The sequence below is a fragment of the Ascidia mentula genome, chromosome 6 (assembly GCF_947561715.1).
Source record: "Ascidia mentula chromosome 6, kaAscMent1.1, whole genome shotgun sequence".
In the NCBI taxonomy this organism is placed as follows: domain Eukaryota; kingdom Metazoa; phylum Chordata; class Ascidiacea; order Phlebobranchia; family Ascidiidae; genus Ascidia; species Ascidia mentula.
Window position 1 is genome coordinate 3,535,093 of NC_138571.1, and position 14,702 is coordinate 3,549,794.

Below are 14,702 nucleotides of genomic sequence, written 5' to 3' on the forward strand. Positions count from 1 at the left end.
TTTGTTCTATTTCTATCTGACTCTAATACAGAAACAAAACTGATTAGTATTTATAAACCAATAGCTTACTACGCTATATTAGTAGGAAAGACACCTTTTACATTCAGGGGTATTATCGGACACTAACACCATGTGTTAGAATCACAGTATTAGATGACCAAACTTATAGTGTAAAAAGAGTATTTATCTTACCTTTTCTAAATTAACAAAAGCATTATTAAATAAAGAATACTCACAACCTACAGTTATACAAATAATTTTTATTATAAGCTAATGCAAATCGTTAAAATCACACAAACGCAATCGCACGCTACAAAAAACCGTGATAACTTACCCGCCGTTCATTCTACGATATCCACACATGAGGCCTGCAGGTTACTAGTGTTATTTCGGCATTAAATGCTGGTTCGGTAAAATTAATTGAGATTTAAATAATGCTACCAAATTAATTTGACAGGTGTTTGTTTACTCTTTACCGAAGCCACATATTTGCACGATATCTATGATCACAATTGCCGACCTAACTGTGGGGTGTTTTTTTAGCATCTACCGTATTTGCCAAGTGTGGGTGCTAAAATTGCTATTGGTTATTAAGCGCAGTGCACAAATCTACAAAACTCCTACAGGATGTAGCATTGATGTCTAGCTAAACCCCATGCTAGAAGTCCATATATATCCTAAAAGACCAATTATAATTATATAAAGGGAAGAAAAGGTCCCCTAAAGGTTATCCCTAAGGTACGCCACAAACCACATGGGAAATATTTGAGTGAAAATTGGCAATTTTTGTGAATTGCTCTCTGCCTGTTAGGTAGCTCTTAAGGAAGGTTTTTGTGTTACCCCGTTGACTATGAATTTTTAGTTTTAATAGCATGATGTCATGGTTGACTGATCTTTGTGAAACCTGAGGGATGTTAGTTGACAAAAAAAAATCGCCAGTTAACAAAAGTTTGAACGCGCGTTACTCGGCCACCTTACGAGGTAGCGACATGATATTTGTACACGATATAGTTCATAAGCTGAAGTTTGTAACGATACCAAAAATATCTTTGTTTCCGCATTTAATTCGGGAAAATCCTGGATAGCCTTGACCTCCACCTCCTGTAATTGGACAGTCCTTTCCACGTGTGTCAGCAGAAGTCGTAGCCCTTCATCTAAGAGATGGATCCCATCGTCACTAAGTAACTGCGATGGGATGCCACCCTCAAAAAACTGAAGTTCCACTTCTTCTGCTGACTTCCTCATCTCTTTGTTTAGGGATGTAACCAAACGTGGCTTCTTCGTCGAAGGCAATATTCCAGTGTGAAAAATCTGCAACACGAAATAGGGTATCAATACTTAGAACGTATATTATTTAAAGAATGCATAGTATTTTTACATACCTTGGCGAATGGGTATAGTGTCCTTACCAATCGGACAAGAGCTTTCATACGGCCAACAATTCCACCAATGCCACCATTCATAGGGTTGTCACCTTTCATTGCGAGAACATCATTGGTGCCAAACCCAATGACAACAACTTCGACGTCTTCCACGATTGGAGATGAAGATAGTTCCTGTATTGCATGCCAGATGGTACCACCAGGCATGCTTAAAGCTGCAAAATCAAAAGAAAAAGAATTAGATGGTTTTACCTCATAAGGTGAAACGTATTTCCGAGCATTGCTGTCGGAAATATACAGCAACCGCTTCCGGCTGCTTTTGACGGGAACCCACCACATCGTTTGCTTCCCAGATATCCCAAGGCCATACTTCTCCACTCTTGTAGGCTGCAGTAAAGGAAACGAAATTAAATTTATATATATTAACAATACAAAATGCTTGAAAAGGCGTTCTTACCTTTGGCTGGGTGCAAACATTCAACCAGTTTCGAATAGTCGACTTCTCCATAGCTTATTTCGTAACAATGTATGTCGTAGCTTCGCTGTTTGCAATTGGTTTCTCAATGAGAATGATTTGTGTTTGCTTATATTGAAGAATCCATAATTACCCAATTTGTGCCGATCAGAAAACACGCCGCCCGATCTTGAGCTTCGTAGCCCCCGATCTCTCTGCCCGCCGCGCGGCCTTGAGCCTCGCTGATTCCGATCACTCGGCTCGCCGACTTATCAGAAACCCCCCGCCTAATAGGGTTCAGCGTAAAAACAATGTTGCGAAAACAATTGATAAGCAACATTCCTTTATGGTAAACAACTATAAAATCAAATATTGCAATAATAATTTTGTAATTTGAACATGTAGTAAGGTTATTTAGTAAGGTTAGTTTTTGTAGTTATCGTTGAATTTCGCATAGCCACCCTGGCCTAATATTTTGATTTCATTCGATAGCAGGAGGGTATAAGATTGTTTTTGCAAAAGAACAGCTTGGACCAAGGTTTGTGCAAGGTTTTATCGACGAAAGTGTATGGCGCGTATGCATATGGCTTGAACGAGCGGCGGGCGACGGTCGGTTGGAGTAAGTTATCGTTGAATTTCGCATAGCCACACTGGCTTAATATGTTAAATTTTGATTTCATTCGATAGCAGGGGGGTATAAGATTGTTTTTGCAAAAGAACAGCTTGGGCCAAGGTTTGTGCAAGGTTTAGTCGACGAAAGTGTACATCGTACCACCGTTTTTTCATGTTTGTAAAATATGAATTCATATTTCTTCACTCCCCCTATCGAATTTTTCAAATATTTTTATATCGTTTTAAGCGCGTAGAATGCTCTGCTTCAAAACTTTTGCCAGCGAATCTTGTTTTCGCAACTTATGTCATAATACGCAAATCATATTCATTACCGAATATGAATATGTTTTTTTTAAATATTTTTGGTATCGTTACAAACTTCAGCCTATGAACTATATCGTGTTCATATATATGTCGCTACCTCGTAAGGTGGCCGAGTTACGCGCGTTCAAACTTTTGTTAACTGGCGATTTTTTTTTTGTCAACTAACATCCCTCTGGTTTTGTGAAGGTCAAGAAATATTGCACATGTTTTCTGTTGGTGGTCTAACAAATGTCAGTAGAATGTCCTGGCCTGAATCCATTTTGAAAATTGGTGACAATGTCAAATTTTTGTAGTCCATCATCCTTTTATGTATATATAACTCCACCAGTTTTATGTATATATAAATATTTCAAAAAATATTGGTATTGATGATATTGGTCTTAAATACAGCCTTTGCCAATAGGCAAATGATTAGTGTGACAACTGGTGTTGCTAATTTGACTAGTTTAATGGATTGTATTAAAAATTTTATTTCCATGGTGCAGAAAAAAAAGGTGCTGATGGAGTGTTTGTGAGGTAGTCTATTGGTTGTGTGGCAGATGGTAGAACAAGTAGTGCCATATTTTTTCCTATGTTGGTGAAAAAGATATAATTTTGCTTGCAATCTGTGTTTGATCTTTAACTGTGCTGTTTGGTGTGTTAACTTGTGATATGGGTGTTTTCTTTGTGGTGTTACTTGTGGTTATTTTATTGATAAGTTTCCATGTTTGCTTTGGATTTGCCTTGTTAACATTAAGTAAATTTTTGTAATGATTTTGCTTGGATCTGCAGGGACTCACTTTTACTGAAAGAAAACACACCGTACATCTGACTCCTATTTTGAAAACCTCTGCCAACGACTACCTTTGTGACCTTTCAATAAAAAATGATACGATGACGAAACATACCTTGGTTCACAACATATAACATTAAAATGCAGCGATGTGAGCTATTCTATTGCTTCGGTCTTTTTTCTTAGTCCTCTCGGTCTGTGTACCGTGGCTTATGGCAACCGATATATATATGGTTATTAGGATTACAAAAAATACTGACATGAACAAGATTATTAAAACGCCGATGTGATTATTAAACCCAAAGCCGAGTTTCCATATGTCAGAGATTTTCCCATAGGTCTGAGAGAAGTGAAATGATTAACCTAAAATACCATTTGTGCATGTACGCGTAATTATTTGACACACAATATAATAAAAATAACAATATGTTGCTGCAGCTGCTCTCATAACTAATTTTGTTTATTTGATTATGGTGTAAGTTGATCATGAGATTTTCTTATTGAATAAGTTTTCTGTGTTTGTTTTTGTGTTTTATTATTTTTAAATTGTCGATCCAAAGCTGTTCTGTTTGCAACGAAAATCATTTTGTGTCAAATTTGAAAGTATTTTTAATTAGTATGGTTTATTCTATGAGTTTGAGCTTGTGAGCAATGGCAAATAACCTGATATATTGAATTTAATGGAACCACATGGAATTGCATTAGAAAAATTGTTGTGAAAATATGATCTATAATGAATTGTCTCTGTAATAGTTTTTGTGGGATGCTTTGTCTATTACAATTTTGGTGTTCAGGCCCTATCATTAGTTTGTATTCCTGTATGTGTGGTGTTTTCTTAAATGTCTATGGTAAAGTCTGTAAGAATATAAATGTTATGTTGTTGTTGTTTAGAGTAATAGTATGTTCTAAATTAGAAGTGAAAAGTGTTATGTGGTAATCCAGGTGGCGGTAGATTATTCCAAATACCATTGTTTTCTGTTTTTTTGTTTCAAGTCAACTTCAATTCAAAATCTGTGGTAAACTAGAAGCCTCCCATAGTTAAAAATACCATGTGTTGTTTCTTCCGTGAAACACTGATAAAAAAAATTGTAGGAGGTGTTTAGTTCACAAACTTTTTCAAAGTAAGTGGATATAGTAATTTGTTGAGATTTGACAGTGTTTTAATGATTTGAAATTTTATTTTGGAAACACTGGCAGGTCAAGCCCTGAAGTTTCAATGAAGATTAACTCAAACCTCTATTTAGATAGAACAAATGCGTCCAATAATTACCCCATGCACATTTTTGCATTCAGGGGTAATTATTGGATACTGGCACTGTGTATTAATATCATTGTACCATCTGTTTTGAGTGGTTATAACCGGGATTATACGTAATATAGGGATGTGGGCAATTCAGAATACAACTTTCGATTATTCGAATTCTAAGCTATTCGAATCCAAATTCTAATTTTGGTCGAATAATAGGATTTATGTGCAAAAAAAGCCATAATATTACAAAGCTGCAGACAGTGTGTGTACACGAAATATGATTTAGTTCTATAACTTTTTCTTAAATTTTATCACATTAATTGTTCACCTATTTTCTTTTTATAAACATGGCTTCAATAGCATGTAACAATTATGAGATTATTTCACTAAAGCAGACCTTTGAAAACAGTCAATTACATTATTATGCAACCAGCTAAAACAGAATATGATGCAGTATTTTGGATTAGATTGAAGGACGCATATTGGTATTTCTGTGAAAATTAGTTTTGGTGCTGGGAAATGCCCAACGTGTAGACCTGTGTCACAATGCAAAGTCATGCATCACCAAGCAAAGCAGTGACGCAATTAAGTTAAATTTGCGGTTGAATGAGCGCACATGTGCGTGCTGTTGTCATGGCGAATTTTAGGGTGTTTGGGGCAGTCTTAGTGGGGTTTTGAGCTATTCCAATTAGGTAGTAACTTGCTGGTGGGTGCTGCTGAAATTTATGTTGAAAATGGAGCAAAAAATCAGGCTGTGTTTGCGGCAAAATGAATCGTTTAATGTCCAATCATTTGTGATTTTATAAAAGATCCATTTCATATCTACAAATTTTGATCAAAATTAGTCTCCAAAAAAAAAAATTTTTTCAACTTTGTAGAATTTTCGGTCCCTATGTAAGTCACAAGACCCATCAACGGTCATTGGGTAACAAGCGGATGCATTACAGCCGAGGGTCTTGAACACAGGATTTCTCCAATCTAATACCCATATAGGTCCTTAACTATTCTAGAATAGTGTGTTATTCTATATAGCTCCTTCCTGTGCGTAAATTCAATAACCTCAATAAGAATGCCCAGAAAATAGATACAAAAACCAACAAAACTATGGAGTAGCAGGAATTTATGATGTGCATAGACATTAACAAATCAGCAGTGTCGAAAAATTACCAGACTTTAAGAAAATTAGCAAATTAGCAAGTAAACCGACACAATATGTGATATGTCAGTGTCTACACTTTATTTCGACATGCCATTGAACAAAAGGTTGTAAACCTGTTTTAAATTCACCTGAAACAGCATAGATTTGACAAGTTTAGTACACTGTCCAGCAATTACCCCACATGTGTCCAATAATTACCCTGATTGATGGGGTAATAGTTGGAGAATAAAAACTTTAATTATCTGCCAACACAGTTGCAAGTGACTGATGCTTTCATTTTAAATCATAGCAGTGATTTGTAAGGTTTTACCCAACACAAAGCAAAACGAAATAACTTTAGATTTAATGTGAAAATTTGCAACGTTTTGGAAAAACGTCCGTTAATTACCCCATTTGACTATATATATATATCAATTTTATACCTGTCATTTTTACCATAAGCCAATAGTCTTTTAATATATATGATGAAGCAACAGGGCTCAGATTGAAGTCAGCAGATTAATTTGTAAAAAATCGATTTCGCTTATGTAAGTACGTCAGTTTCTGCAAAAATTACGTAGTAGTAATAATAAAAGCAACAAAATGCACACAAAAATCACCCTTGCAACTGAGAGTCTTTTCTTTACGCTATCACCTCAAGCTCACCGTGAACTACAGTGTGGTAACGAACCTACAGTAGGTGATAGCGGAGATACGGAAACAACATTCTCACACGTGACCGGAAAAACCTGAAACACAAAGGAGTGTGCCAGAAGCAATGAATGCGACTGAAAATGGGATATAATTAGTAAAAGGTAAAATCGAAATGCAATAAAAATTATCTAATTCTCCGTAAAATCATTTTCTGGATGTTTATAGATGCTTGCGTCCATTTGGCTTCACAATATTGTTACGGAATTATTTCGGCAGCTTTGCAATTAAACGGTTAGATGTTTTTGGGTGGCGATGTTATCCCCCAATTAACCCTTCTACCTAATTCGGTACTTTGCACAAAACTGCCTCCCTAATTCTGATACTGCCCAGAACCCTGCAATAACGGCTCACCACAAAGCCAAAGTAACCCATGCTGATTTAACTTATTGGACGTCGTGTTCAACTATAAAACGAATAAAAACAATACAACACGCCACCGGCCAAGATCTCGACCGCTCATACACAACACTGTAAAATAGGTGCTATCAACGCGACGCCCAGAAGAAGACTCTTGGTTTCAGAGAAAATCGTTTCGTCCTCAAAAAGCACCAACCAATCAGGATGCGCCTTTCCGACACGCGGCACATCCGGGGCATACAAAAATAAGTGGAGCCTTAAATAATAGGAAAAAGAGGAGAAACGAAGGTAATAAAATAGTGTGGTGAAAGTAAGTGAAGTGCGAGACGTAAAAGCAATGTACATGGGAAAAACAATATAATAAATGAAGTGGTACCAACGAAAGAAAACAGTGAAATTACAAGGTGCCAGGAAGAAAGGTGAAAACAATGAAATACAAACAATAACAATAACTAACAAAAGTGTACGGTGATGTGGAGTAAATAAAATTCGTTACACTCCCCCCAACCCAAGAATTGTCCTACTCCTGTTGGACATTGGTCTACACGTGTGTCTCCGACGAGAATCGAACTGGCCGGCGTCGGGTCCGTGTAGACCTTCTGCATCCGCCCGAATTATCCGGTGTATTCGATACCTCTCCATTGTCCACTCGGGTTGTATTTGGCCTAAATACATACACCAACGTAGGTTGTTGATCTTCAGCCTGCGGAGGTTCCGCCGTTTCCTCAGCGGGCATTGGGAATGTATCTGTGGTCGGTTTCAGCCGATTGAAATGGACAGTCTGTTGTTTACCAGTCCCATCTTCAATGACATAGTTCACAGGCCCGCGTACTTCGACCACTCGGTACGGACCTTTGTGGGGATACTGCAATTTCTTGCACCGACCTACAGGAACGACGTTCGTTAACAGCACATAGTCTCCAATCGAGTATGGCTGTCCCCGTTGTCGCAAGTTGTAGCGGTCTTCCATACGCTTGCGCTGTGTCGTAAGACTTTCCCTGACAATTTCTTCGGCCAGCTCTAGGCCGTCGCGTAACTGGTCGATCTCCACTCCGTAAGATCGTCTTGAATCTTCTCGGAGGGATCCCATTAAATCTGCCGGAAGGCGCAACGGTCGGCCGGTCAAAAGGGTGTGCGGAGCTTCTCCCGTTGCTTCTCGGGCGCTTGCGTTGTAAGCCGCGACTACTCCCGGCAACGCCTCGTCCCATCGTCGTTCGTCTTTCTGTATGTAGTTTCTTATCATTGTTATTATGGTCTTATTGTTGCGTTCGACACCGCCATTCCCGGGCGCGTGATATGACGTAGTTCGGCTTTTCTTACAGTCCATCAGGCGCAACAGCTCGGAAAACAGGTGACTTTCAAAATTTGTCCCTCTATCGGAATGGAACGTTTCCGGGACGCCGTGCACCGTAAACCAATTGCGGCAAAGCAAGCTAGCGGTCTCATTTGCGGTTTGGTGTCGCATCGGCCACGCTCTAACGTATTTCGTGAAAAGGTCGCACGCTACCAGTATAAATTGGTAACCCGAGTGGTAAGTGGTAGTGGCCCAATAACATCTACTTCAATCCTTTGCATGGGTTTATCCTCATGCGAAGGTATAAGCGGCGCTTGAAAATGTTGCGTTGGCTTTTTGTTGTATTGGCACGTTATACAGTTGCGACAAAACATCTCGACGGATTCGCGCCATTTATGCCAATAAAACCGCTCGGAAACTTTTGCTAACGTTTTGGCAATGCCCAAATGTCCCCTCCATGTACATCATCATGTAAGCTGGACGTCGCTTCCCCGACAAGGCTTGATTTTTAAATTATCAAGTCAAGTCCGCGGCGTTAACCTGTTTAATCCCTCGGCCTTCATCCGCTATCTTGTATGGACATTCTGGATCATCTTCCAGGGAGTCTAGACGGGAAAGTGCGTCCGCGTTGCGGTGTTTGCTTCCCTCCCTGTGATGTATGTCAAAATCATAAGCGGAGAGATGTTCGACCCAGCGCGCGCAATGCCCGTATAATTCTTTTGACTTCCACAGCCACCTCAACGAGGAATGGTCAGTCCGTAACATAAATTTTTGACCAAGGAGATAGCAACGGTAAAGCTTGGTCGCAAATATTACGGCAAGCAGCTCTTTTCGCATGGTCGAGTAGTTGCGCTCTGACCTATTTAGGGTACGGCTGCCATAAGCCACAACACACTCCTTACCGTCAACTTCCTGGGATAGGACGCATCCCACGGCCGTATCGGATGCGTCCGTGTCAAGTATGAATGACTTATTGAAGTTAGGGTAGCAAAGGATCGGAGCAGTCGTAAGGTACCGTTTCAACTGAGCGAAGGCCTCCTGGCATCGGTCGTCCCACTGGAACCGCTTTCCTTTTTCTGTCTGCCTGTGGAGGGGACCTGCGATCTTCGCATAGTCACGAATAAATTTGCGATAGTAAGATGTTAGGCCTAAAAACTGCCGGATCTCCTTCACATTACGCGGTGTGGGCCATTCGGAAACCGACTGTACTTTGTTGGGGTCGCATCGTATTCCGTCCTTCGACAATACGTGACCTAAAAAAGCCACATCCTCTTTGAAAAGCGAACACTTAGACGGCTTTAACGTCAGCCCCGCAGTTTGAATTCTCTCTAGGACGTCAGCTAGTCGATTTAAGTGTTGCTCGAAAGTATTGGAGTAAACAATAATGTCATCCCGCCACTCGATTCCGCTTAATACCATGCGCATTAAGCGTTGAAAGGTCGCGTTAAATTCAAACAGGCCGACGTGACTGGTAAACGCAGTTTTTTCTTTCGAAGAGGCATCCATAGCGACCTGCCAATAGCCAGATTTCAGGTCTAGCGTAGAAAAATACGCCGCGTTCGACATTTGGTCAAGGCTGTCGTCTATCCGGGGGATCGGGTAACTGTTCTTTTTAGTTAGCTCGTTTAGCTTGCGGTAATCGACACAAAAACGAGTCTCGCCGGATTTCTTCCGAACCAACACGATCGGACTGCTTCACGGCGATTTAGACGGCCGAATCAGTTTGTCCATTTCTGCCAAAATCTCTTCCACTTTCGCCTTGTTGTGGTGGGGCATGCGGCGGGGCGGCTGTCGCACTGGAGCGTTATTTCCTGTGTCGATCGCGTGACGCACCACGTCCGTGCGTTCAAGGTCAACGCCAGATGTTGAGAGGCGTCCTGGTTGGCGCCGAAGAAGGGCAAACAGCTCTCCTCTTTGTTCTTCAGTTAGGTGGTTTCCGATCTGAGCTTGCTCTATAATGCACTTAAACGGGTCACGGTTATCCGCTGTTTCGTGTGGTGACACCGAACAAATTTCTGCGCAACCGCCAAAACAATCCGGGTGTTTACATTTCGCCGACGATCCATCGACTACCACACATGCGCCAGACATTGGACATTCGACATTGCCAAAGGCATAAACAGGCGATGCCTGGGCGATCCTTGACCCGCTTGGTATTTCTACCGCTTCGTCCCCCAAATTCGCGACATAGACCCCAACAGTGTTACTCTGCGTCATCGTTATACTCGTAGCCGTCAACAACACATATTTTTCCACAAACCCGTCAATCTTCTCAGTTAGAAAAGGGGTTTCCTTGGTGTGCGGCTTTTGGCAAAAGTTTGCTGTTACACATACCTCGGTAAACGCGGGGATGGTGACATCGTCGACGACGTTACGTTTTTGGTCGAAGTGACATTTTATCTCCGATGCCTGACGAATCGATCGGGAAAACGCAGGTGCACATGGTATGTTTTGACGTCTCGTGTCGACGTCCTTTGCGCGCATACCCGTATGCGGGCAGTCGCGCCGCATATGGCCCAGTCCACCGCAACCATAGCAAGTCCGTGCTCGCACGTTGTTGTATTGTGGTCGTTCGCGCTTTATGGGATCCACTTGAGCTTGTAACGCCGCTAAGGTGTCCTCGAGTTGTGCGTTCTTTTCCTTGGAACGTTTCTCCATATCTTCTAACTTTTTTAGCACTAATTCCATCTCTGATGCTTTTGTGTTTACTGTAGCGACTTGGACAAAGCTCGGTGTTTGCGTATTGACAAATACTTGAGCTGCGGCTCTGAATGATCGCTCATACTTGATGGTAATCGGGATAGTGTCCGCGAGGCGCCGGTCTTGCAAGCCTTGCAATAAGGTAATGTACAGAACCTCATTTTTAAGGATAGCTTCGGTGGAGTTGCTGTAGGCACCATCGCCCAGTGCCTGTAGGGCGTAAACGAATTCGCGTGCGGATTCGCCAGGTAATTGCACGCGCCTTATCAGCTCTGCGCGTTGGCGCTCTGCGTGTTGACCATAGTAGCCCTTTGGCGTAATGCGCGTTCTTTGAGGTCCTTGTAGGAAACCTCGAACAAGTTTGCCTCTTTTTCTTGTATTGTCCATTTCAAGGCGTTGTCAATGCTTGCCAGGAACAGGTGTCGTTTCATTTCTTCTGAGGCCTCGACGCTCGTACAATAGGACTCAAATACATTAAAATACTGTCCTAGGTCAGCTCCCGGCCGTAAAGGCGGAGGTTGCATTAAAACATTAAAAGCCATTGTTAAGAAAAACCAACCTTCAAAATATCATAAAACCAAAATACACGTAGGGAGTCTCCCCAGAAAAACCAGCCGGGTGTTGTGACAGGATTCTGGCGTGCTCGCCAAGTTGTTACGGAATTATTTCGGCAGCTTTGCAATTAAGCGGTTAGATTTTTTGGGTGGCGATGTTATCCCCCAATTAACCCTTCTACCTAATTCGGTACTTTGCACAAAACTGCCTCCCTAATTCTGATACTGTCCAGAACCCTGCAATAACGGCTCACCACAAAGCCAAAGTAACCCATGCTGATTTAACTTATTGGACGTCGTGTTCAACTATAAAACGAATAAAAACAATACAACACGCCACCGGCCAAGATCTCGACCGCTCATACACAACACTGTAAAATAGGTGCTATCAACGCGACGCCCAGAAGAAGACTCTTGGTTTCAGAGAAAATCGTTTCGTCCTCAAAAAGCACCAACCAATCAGGATGCGCCTTCCCGACACGCGGCACATACGGGGCATACAAAAATAAGTGGAGCGTTAAATAATAGGAAAAAGAGGAGAAACGAAGGTAATAAAATGGTGTGGTGAAAGTAAGTGAAGTGCGAGACTTAAAAGCAATGTACATGGGAAAAACAATATAATAAATGAAGTGGTACCAACGAAAGAAAACAGTGAAATTACAAGGTGCCAGGAAGAAAAGTGAAAACAATGGAATACAAACAATAACAATAACTAACAAAAGTGTGCGGTGACGTGGAATAAATAAAATTCGTTACAATATCTAAAGACTTTGCCGCCGGTTGTTGAACGAATGCCACCGATAAACAGGTTTCGATGGGTGGGCGCCGAGCTGGTTTACCGTGTTTGGAAGTGTGATGGTGAAGAAGGGCCGTTTGTCGTTTTTACCAATATCGCTGGTTGCCCTGTTCTAGTCGAACCGGTGTTGCGTCCAACGGAATTTGTTTTTGGTCTGGCCGACATATTGTTCTTTGCATGTGCGGCACGTTGAAGTGTAAATACCAAAATTGAAGCAAATTAGGTGTTGTGTCAGTTTGTACACCTTGCCAGTTATGGTAAGCTACTAAGCAAGTCTTTTAATATATATGCCCACAGTACCACAATATGTTGAGGATTTTCCTCTTTAGGATATCATATTTATTTAAAGAGATGTTGGTTGTTTTGTTTTATTTTTTTTTAGAAATATCAATCATATGAAGTAGTGTACTGCATGCATTAGTAAAGGCTTCTAGCATGGCCAGATTATAAGGCAAACTTCTTGCATTAATTGGTTGTGAGAAATTTTTTGGTCTGTCTGTTGTATTGCTGCAACAAATTCTTGTGTGTAGAAACATAGCAGGGTTTTAATCAACACTTATTAAGTGTATTTCAACTATAACAACACTCTTTTTCAAAATGATTTTACGTGGTGGTCTGAAATATTGTAGTGGTGTGAGTTTTTTTTACACAATGCTATACGTCGTTTTTTTAGACACGCTTGCAACTTTGATATTAGGTTATTGAAACAAAGTTATCGACATGGGAAAGAATCAAGACACACTGGTACGGAAACAGAAAAAAAAGAAATCTTTCAAATTTTCATTTTGTTCAAAATTGTTTACCTTAAAAGGCAATTTAGTCAAACACGTTCGAACACATACTGAAGAAAAGCCTTTCAGATGTGAAATTTGCGAAAAATGCTTCAAAAGCGCAGGTGAAGTCAAGACGCACAGACGAATTCATACTGGAGAGAAACCATACAAGTGCACAATTTGTTCAAAAAGCTTCAGATTTAGTGGCCATCTAAACCAACACGTCCGAATTCATACCGGAGAGAAACCTTTCAAGTGCACGTTTTGTTCAAAAGTTTTTAGCATCTCAAGCGATCTAAGAAGACACGTTCGAATACACACTGGAGAGAAGCCTTTCGAGTGCAAATTTTGTTTTAAATCATTCACAAGTAAAGCCAGTCTCAGTACGCACGTTCAAATACACACAGGAAAAAAGCCCTATAAGTATGACATATGCGAAAAACTTTTCAAAAAGCACAGACGAACTCATACCGGAGAGAAACCATACAAATGCACAGATTGTTCCAAAGGGTTCAGCTTTAGTTGCAATCTAACCAATCACATTCGAGTTCACACAGGAGAGAAACCCCACAAGTGTTCATTTTGCTCAAAAACATTTCTCCAAAAAACACGTCTAACCGACCATGTCAGAATCCACACAGGGGAAAAGCCGTACAGATGTGAATTTTGCGAAAAATGCTTCAAAAGAACAAAAGATGTCCGGATGCACAGACGAAGTCATACTGGAGAGAAGCCATATAAATGCATCTAACCTACCATGTCAGAATTCACACAGGAGAAACACCTTACAAATGTAACATATGCAAAAATTGCTATAAGACCGTTGAGAGATTAAAAACCACACAATACCGCATGTTGCAGAGAAAACTGGCAAGTGCACGACGCTGTAGAATCGAAGTGGAAATCATATGGCACAGAAAAACTGGTATAGGATCGACACATATTTGATGTAACACCGCGTGTGTTACTGTGTTGATAACAAATTCACATCATGTTAAAACTTGCAGTGTCACACGCCCATCGCTGTACCTTTACAAAGGCCTGTCATATCATTTATTACGTTTGCATAATGCGATTGCGTTATGTTGGTGAAGTACTTTAATTTGGTATACCTCTAAAGATCTTTTATTTGCGGCTAATTATCTTGAAACAATATCCAGGTACGATATATAATCTCTGCCCAGAAAAGTATGTGTTACTACACCTTTGATTGGCGATAATCATTTGTTATAGAGCTCGTCCGTGAACCAATTTACGTTGTAACTTGGTACTCGTTTCTCGTATTGCACGTTGCAGTTCAAAGAATTTGTTGGCATGTTCTGAAGCCATAAATGAGTCATTTGTATGTCACTTATATATTGCATGCAGAAATTATTCGCCATGTGTTGGATTTTCTTTTCTCTATTGAAATCGCAAAAAAATAATAAACAGGCATGACGCAACAGTCCGAAAGGCTTTTGGAAATTTGCGGGGATAATCAGCGCGATACTTGTGGCAGGACAATGCGACGTCAGTGTTTCAGATGCAATGCTTTGGCTTGCTTCGAAGAGTTTATTTTCGAATTGCACTTTTGGTTAATTTTC

At 40.6% G+C, this 14,702-nt stretch overlaps 1 pseudogene; it reads right to left on the reverse strand.

The window, feature by feature from the left end:
• Positions 1 to 8,812: 8,812 nt before the first annotated feature.
• LOC145906896 (uncharacterized) lies at positions 8,813 to 11,538 on the reverse strand (annotated as a pseudogene).
• Between the last annotated feature and the right edge of the window lie 3,164 nt (positions 11,539 to 14,702).